General features: G+C 44.4%; 1 protein-coding gene across 4 annotated transcripts in view; it reads right to left on the bottom strand.

The window, feature by feature from the left end:
• CNTN4 (contactin 4) overlaps nucleotides 1-7,979 on the bottom strand; it is a 236,488-nt gene that overhangs the window by 136,109 nt on the left and 92,400 nt on the right. The window lies entirely within an intron of this gene.

Below are 7,979 nucleotides of genomic sequence, written 5' to 3'. Positions count from 1 at the left end.
GCAGGAATGGCCAATCAATAAATACTAAACTATTTAAGGCAATGATTAGAGTATTAAATATTAATTTTGGAAGGAAAATGTCTATATTGATTGACATGGTGAAGCAGTTACACTCTTTATAATGAACTCCAGAAATGTTGGGTTTTTTTTACCCTAAAGACTTGACCTGTGGAAAAATATTAATTTTCCTCCAAGCACCAAATTCTCTTGATTATAACAGCAGCTGCACAAGAGATTTTTACCAGTTTTACACCAATTTAAGTGAAATTTGAGATAAATCCTGGATTTCAGCAGCTGCTGAAATTCTTCCCTGTTCTCTTTTTCCCCACTAATAATTCCCATCCATAAACTCCTACAAAGTTTCTCTTCCTTACCCTGCCCAGAGATGCTTTACAATTATTCTCCCCTCACCCTGCAATGAGCAGAGCAATCACTCACAGCATTTGACACCTCATTAAAAACACAGGGGGTTGAAAAGCTTTTATCAATTTAACCTATTGCCAGGAGCCCATGGGAAGTGCCCACAAAAAAATTCCCTACTTTTCCATAAATTAAAAAAAAAATCCTGGACAGTCTTGACTTTCTTGCCCCTCCTCACTCTAACTTCAGCTCTTGCCACAGCTGCCCTGACCCAGCATCCATGTGGGGAAAATTCTGGCTACTGGGAGGGTTTGCAAACTCATTTTATGTGGCGTTCACATTCTCTGAAAAAATTCCTTTGCCCAGGATTTTTCTTCTGGGAAGCTGAGAGGCCTCAGGAAAAAAAACAAAAAACAAACAAAACCATTCTTATCTCATTTGCTTCTCCTGTGTTTTGCTCATGTTAAATGTGTTTGGAAATTGTTTACCCAAAAGTGATTGTTTAACTAGTCTCCAGTGTAAGTTATTTTAACTCATTGGCCAATTAAGGCCAAGCTGTATCAAGACTCTAAAAAAAAATCACAAATTTTCTTTCTTATCTTTTTAGCATTCAGTAAATATCTTTTCTGTATGCTTTAATATAATATAGTATAATAAAGTAATAAATTAACCTTCTAAAAACATAGAATCAAATACATCATTTCTGCCTTTGTCAGGGCTCCCTGCAAATACAATAATTTTATTTCTTTTTCTACTCAGGAAATAATGCTTCTCTCAGCATTTTAAACACTGCTACCGAGCATTTCAAAGTTACTAAGGTAAATTAGTTCCTAGCTTGCAAAGTTATTAAAAGAAGCAGACTCTGTCCTTCCTCCCATCGAGTTTTGACACAATCACTGGATCTCAATTTCAGCCAAAAATAAAAGTTATGCTCAAAACACAGAATTATGGAATGGTTTGGGTTGGACCTTAAATCCCATCCATGCCATGGCAGGGACACCTTCCACTGTCCCAGGTGCTCCAGCCCCAATGTCCAACCTGGCCTTGGGCACTGCCAGGGATCCAGGGGCAGCCCCAGCTGCTCTGGGCAATAAATACATTTTAAGTCCAATGAAAAAGCTGAAAGTTTTCCATTATTATTTTCAGTAATTCAGCAGCTGCTCCAGAGAACAAGCAGAGGGTCGTGCCCATGCTCCAAAGCAAAGTTTGCACGGCCTGATGTCTGCACAGGGCAATGCAGGACAGAAAGTTCCCCCAAAGAGAAACGATGCCTGTCTGGGCATAAACAGCGCTGAAGAGTAAATGAGATGATTACCACTGCAAATATTTTCCTAGGGTTAAATGATGGTGGTTCTCAAGGCAGGGCTGCAATTCCATTTCTCGTGCTAGTTCCCTATTTCACATGTGAATGAGTCCAATTCTCAGAATGTTTCCCTGTAAATATTTCTGCTGTTCACATCAGCAGGGCCTTTGTTCAGAGCTCTGCAAGAACTGTTCAAACACATTGACTTTTTATGGCAGCAGCTTTAGGGAAAAGCAACATTTGTGCACAAGCAAAAGGTGGATAATTGAAAAGATCCTTCCCATTCCTAAATGTTTCCTGACTACCAAATCCCAGGGGAGCTTGTGCCGCTGCTGAAGGCCTGAAAACTCACAAAGTTTAATATTTCATTTCCAGAAGCAAGCAGAAGCAGTTCCAGCAGTACACAAGTTATTTTTTCGAGATGAAAATGAGATTGCTGAGCTTCAGTCTGGAGGTGCAGCCCATTAGAAGCCCCAGTGCCACCACACGTGTGCAGATGTCTTTTTAACTTCACTTCTGGCAATGCAGCCATCGCAAATTCTTTTGAAAGGCACCTTTGCTCCTAATTGGATTCTGCCAAAGAAACTTGACTCTAAGAGCTCTGACTGCAGGCTGGTAGGAGGGGGAAGAAAAAAGTGTGGAGTAGAAATATTTTGTGGTGCATTTTTCTGCATTTGTGGGCACGGCTGTGTGAGTAATTTTGCTTGGATGTTTCATGATCAGCACTTCTGTAAAAGCAAAATAGAAATTAAAATCCTGAGGCTGATATATCTGTGGATGCATTCGGAATGTGAAAAAAATACTTTGTAAATCAATTTGCATTATGTGACCTGTCAGTTTTGTGAATATTCTGAAGGAAAACCTGCAGGACACACCTAGGACTGATGCCTTAGGATTTCAGCTTTTTTATTTTTCATCTATTTGTAATTTTGTAAATCTTTAGTGTGTAACTCCAAACCCCACACTCAGTGTGAGCTGCTGCTTCCCCATTTGGAGCAGACACAACAATTCCTCTGCAGGCCTGGCAATCAAGGACACCTCACTGCCTCAGGGCCCAGAGATGGGAACAAAAGTGAGTTGGGGGAGCAACCTTGGGGTCAGTGACTTCATTACCTGAAGCTGGAATTGGCAGATTCACCCCCAATATGCAAATGGACCAAACTTATAAAAGTGTGCAAACCTGTGACCCATCATCCATTTTTGGGTGTAGCCCCTGGGGCTGCCCTAAATGTACCTGAAGGCCCTTCAATAACTGTTCAATAAATAGAACAGCTTTTTATTCCCTTAATTCTGCCTGGCCTCTGTTTTAGGTAATCCCTAAAAGGCAGCAGGACCCCGAAGAGCAGCAGCAGCAGCAGGAGCATCCTCAGCACTCAGCCCCCATTTAGCTGTGCCCACTGGTGTGCTGCAGAGTGCCAGCTCTGCTCAGCTCCCAGATAAATCACTGCTAATGAAGCGTGCTGCACAGACAGACAGCAACAGGCTTCTTTTAATCACCTTGGCCCAGGAGGGGCTGGGGGGGAGCACAAAGCACTCAGCACTAATGGGGCACTCCTTAGACTGGAGGTGATGCAGCCCTGGGGCTGCCACAGGGGTGACCCCAGGGCAGGAGCAGGGAATTCACTGCTTCCCTCCATGCTGACATTAATTCATGCTGCCAAAAGCTCCTCGGTGGCACCCAGCTTTTGAAACAGGAGTGGGGAATCTTAAAAATAATCTTTAGGCTTGGCTGCAGGAGGGAGAGCAGAGCTTGGGGTGACCCCACTGCTCCGTGGTTACACCTGGAGTGGGGCAGGGCACAAAATCACAGAATTGTTTGGGTTGGAACAGAGCTCTGCGATGATGGAGCCCAGCCTGGGAGCAATGCCCACCCTGTCACCCAGAGCACAGCTCTGAGTGCCACGTCCAGCCCCTCCTTGAGCTGCTCAAGGAAAAGAGCAGATGGAAAATGGAGCCAAACGCACCCAGACTGGGTGGGTATTGCAGGGCAAATCTAGAAACAGCACAGCCAGCAAAACAAGGTACAAGAGAAGCTCAAATTCCAGTATTCTGCACCAAAAAAAAAAAAAAAAAGAAACAACAACCTAAAAAAAAAAACCAAAAAAACCCAACCCAACAAAACAAAACCAAACCAAACCCAAGGTTGAAAATAAGCCACAGGAAATTTTCTGAGGTTCCAAAAATCCCTTCTCTTTCTTAAAAAAAAAAAAAAAATTAACACATTTTATAATGCACATCTATGAAAAGGTCTCTACTCCTCACAGATGGGGTTGGTGCTTCAGGAGTCTTAGCAGAACTATGGAATAATTAAGGAAAAACATGGAGAGACATGGAGAAAGGAAATGGACATAAGGAAAGACATGGAGAGACAATAATTAAGAAAAACATGGAGAGACCATAATTAAGGAAAGACATGTGAGATCATGAAATACAGTCCTTGACCAAACATCCCCATGCCCACCAAAAATATCACAAAGTGCCACATCTGCTTGAACACTTGCAGGGATGGTGACTCCACCATCTCCTGGGCCTGTTCCTCTGTTCCACCACTGTTTTTGTGAAGAAATTTTCCTTGATATCCAACCTGAGCCTCCCCAGGTGAAGCTCCAGGCCATTTCCCCTTGCCCTGGCACTTGCTGCCTGAGGGAAGAAGCTGATCCCCATAAAGCTCCCAAAACCAGCCTGCAAAGCTCCCCCAAACACTGCTCTCCATTTCCCCTCCCCAAACACCCACTCCTGATGTTCCTTGGTGATTTGCAAGCTGAATTTCAGTCCAGATTTTGAGGGCACAAACAGTGTTTGGTTCCAGAAGCACCGATGTTTAGAAGGTGATGGAGAGAACTCCAAACCCTGAGATTTCCCCATTCCTGGCGCTGCTGTTCAAGGAGAGGCCATTCCCCATCTGAGCCAGAAACTGGGATAAGGACAGCCTTGAAGTCACTCAGGCTGATTTGGGGCACAGAACCAACTTCTATAAATGCTGGTTCAAGGTGTGATAGATGAGTAATGCCATGATTGACTCTCACAATTAATGTATACCATGTCTATGGTTAAGAAAAGTTTTATAGATTTATGGTGATGTTGTACCCCCTTGTGTGGTTATCAAGGGACACCTGGGAGGGCTGGCTTGTCACTGTGGAACATCTGACCTCCAGTCAGGATTTGAGGAAGAGATCTCCACCACTGGACAGCAAAGAAGGGGGTGATGGACAGAACTTTGGGAGGGATTAAAGGGTTAAAAAGGGAGAAACCTCCATTGTGAGGGGGCTGAGCACAGGGCAGGGAAAATCTTTTGCTCCCAGCACCGTAACATTTTTTCTTTATTCAGTCTTCTGTTGTATTTTTGATAAGGTTTAATAAACCTTCCTGAACTATGGCAAGTGAGCAGCAATTTCTCACAAAGGAGCTGCTCAGCTTTGGGCAGGGAGCAAAAGCGGCGAGGTTCCTTTGCGTGGAGCAGACAAACAAGGAGGCTTTTCCCAAAATGACAGAAAATTGCTTTATCTGTGAAAGGAACCTGGGCACAGGCAGCTCCCACCTCCTGAACAGCAGCCACGGCCCAGATCCAGCAAAACTCAGCCTGGTAACCCAGACCCAGCTCAGAGCCCTGTGCTAAGCCAGGCCTGTGTGCCAGGAGAGCCCAGGCTCTCTCCAGCAGCTGCAATCAGTGACCTGCAAAGCTCAGCAGCCAAAAATAGAAGGTGCCTGAAAGAAATGTCCCCAAAAGTGCAAATTTCACAGCAGTACTTCTTTGACGTATACACATTGATTTTTTTTTTTCAGCGCTCAAAGAAAAAGTTGGTTTTTTTGGTTTTTGTGGGGGGTTTTTTTGGGGGTTTTTTTGGGGTTTTTTTGGGGTTTTTTTTGGTTTTTTTTGGTTTATTTGGTTTTTTTTTTTTTTTTGCTGTGGGAGTTGCTTTTTTTTGGTGGTTGTAAGTTCTTAGATAAATAATAACTTTCCCTTCTGTGTAAGGAAAAAAGAAGGGTGGGGGAGATGAAGGGCAGTGGGCACACGCCTGTGGCTGCTCCCACTGAGCTCTCCTCACTCTCACAGCACATCTGGCACACCCTGGTCTAGCTCAGACCTGAAATGATCCCTCCTGGAGCTGGACTGACACACAATTCCCACACTGTGCCTATAAAGCAGTCACACACACAGAGCACACTGTGCCTGTAAATGGGAATCACAGAATATCCCAGCTGCAAGGGACACACAAGGATCACCAAGGACCCCACAATATCACTCTGCTGGTTTCCAAATGGCAAAATCCACTCTGGGCTTTCCCCCCATTCTGAATTCCAGGCAAAATCCAGTCTGGGCTGTCCCAGAAATGAATTATCTGAGAAAACAATGTCAGATTTCACACTGTGCTCCCCTCTGGGTTCTCATTGCCATTCCCTGGACAGAGATCTCATTTCCCTGGGCCAGGGAAGCCACAGCAGCTGCACAGACAGAATTTCCCAGGCCAGCCCAGCCATTTGTACTTGTCAGGCCTTGGGTGAGCTGTGCCCCAGCCATGTCCTGGCTGCCGCACCCCCCCCATCCAATAAACACAACTCCAGCAGCACCAGCAGAGATTCCTGCAGGAATCAGGAAGAGCCCGCTGCCACGAATTACAACCTCTGCAGTTTAAATACTGCTTATTCCACGGAGTTTTTTTGGTGTAAGTGCTCCCTGATTCATGCTCAGCCCACATATTCCCAATAACCCAGCAGTGGGGCAGACAGGGAGAGGCTGCTGTGCTGCTGGAATTACAGATGGAAATCCCTCTCAGCAGCACCATCCCTTTCTGACTGGGTCTGGAAGCAACATCCCCAGTTTATCTTTATACAGAACCTAAAGCCAAAGCTTAAAACCTGGTTTAGAGGGACTGGATTATACCTTTGACATTCACAGGTGACCCTGCACACCTGGGGCACCACTGAAAGCTCCTTGGAAGCAAAAATCCACCCTAAACACGGATATTCCCAGCTGAGTCACTAATTCCTTGAATCACAGCACAGTTTTCCACAGGGAAAAAAAAATGTAATTAAATGTTTTTAATCAGCAGCCACTAAGTGCACCATCACACCCCTCACTCTGTGTCTCACCCTCAGGAAACTCAGAATTGCCCTGGAAAACCTGGATAATGCAAGGATAAATCATTGACAGGGAAGGAGAGGGGGAGGCTGGAGACAAGTCTGAATTGAGGCTGGGGGTGTTCATTAGGGCTCACTGTTTATTGTTCTGCCTTTTCCATCAAGGATGGATTGGGAAATGCTCACCTGAGGCAGCAGCTCTCAGAGAGCATCCACACACAAACAGCCACAAACTCTGAGGAGCTTAATTCCAACAAGGAGCAACATTATCATAATAAAAAGCTACAAGCAGGGAAACTTCCCAGCCTGGCATTTTCTACAAATTAGAATTTATCCTCTTTTAGAGAGACTTTTACTAAAGATTGTCTGGATCAGTTACCTTAAAACTCACCGATTTAAAGCCAATTTCCACCTTCACCAAGTGACATTTTCAGTGCAGTGTTTTGGGAGATTAAAGCGAGGGGCTATCCCATGTAGCCAAGCAATAAATTATAAACCTCAAAAGATGCCAGCTTTAGGGAGAGTAAAATAACTCCAAACAGCAAAAAATATTTGAGCTGGCATTCCCTAAGTCCACTTCTTCTCTCCTAACTGCATCACCAGTCCATCATCAACAGAAGTGGCCTGCAAGGACCATTACATGTCCAATTCTGCTTTTTTCTGACAGCAAAGCTCTCAGTGAGAGCCCTGGATGAGAGCTCAGCCCCTCCTGGTCTCCAAGCAGCCTCTGAGCAAACCACTTAATGCAAAAATAAGTTGTCAGACTGGAAAGTCCAGCTGCAGCTGACTTTGGAGCAGAAATTTCCTACAGAAATAAAATTTCCTACAGAAAGAAGGGTTAATTGAGTGCTGTCTCAGTTTGGGAGAATGCTGCACCAGGGAACAAGGCTGCCAAGGGAGTTCCTGTTATCCCTAAATCACTGCTTTGAGGTAAGGAATCAAGGCAGTTTCACTCTCCAAACAAATTGAGATAAGCAACATTCAAAGTTATCATTCCCTTTTGGATAGGTCCATTCCCAAAATCCAGATTATCACAGTGATATCTTGTCCAGGAGACAAAAAATGATGTGAAAATATTGAAGATATTTCTGTATCATCTCCAAAATCAGCATCTTAATGACATTTTACTTTTCCCTTACGGAATAATCCCTTTGATTTCAAAGACAAAGGGAGAGTTTTCTCCTCAGGAGCTCCTCAGGGAGGCTCCAGCCCAGTGGACACACACACACAATCCTGC

The sequence above is a fragment of the Geospiza fortis genome, unplaced genomic scaffold (assembly GCF_000277835.1).
Source record: "Geospiza fortis unplaced genomic scaffold, GeoFor_1.0 scaffold128, whole genome shotgun sequence".
NCBI lineage: Eukaryota > Metazoa > Chordata > Aves > Passeriformes > Thraupidae > Geospiza > Geospiza fortis.
This window is presented reverse-complemented; position numbering and strand designations above follow the sequence as displayed.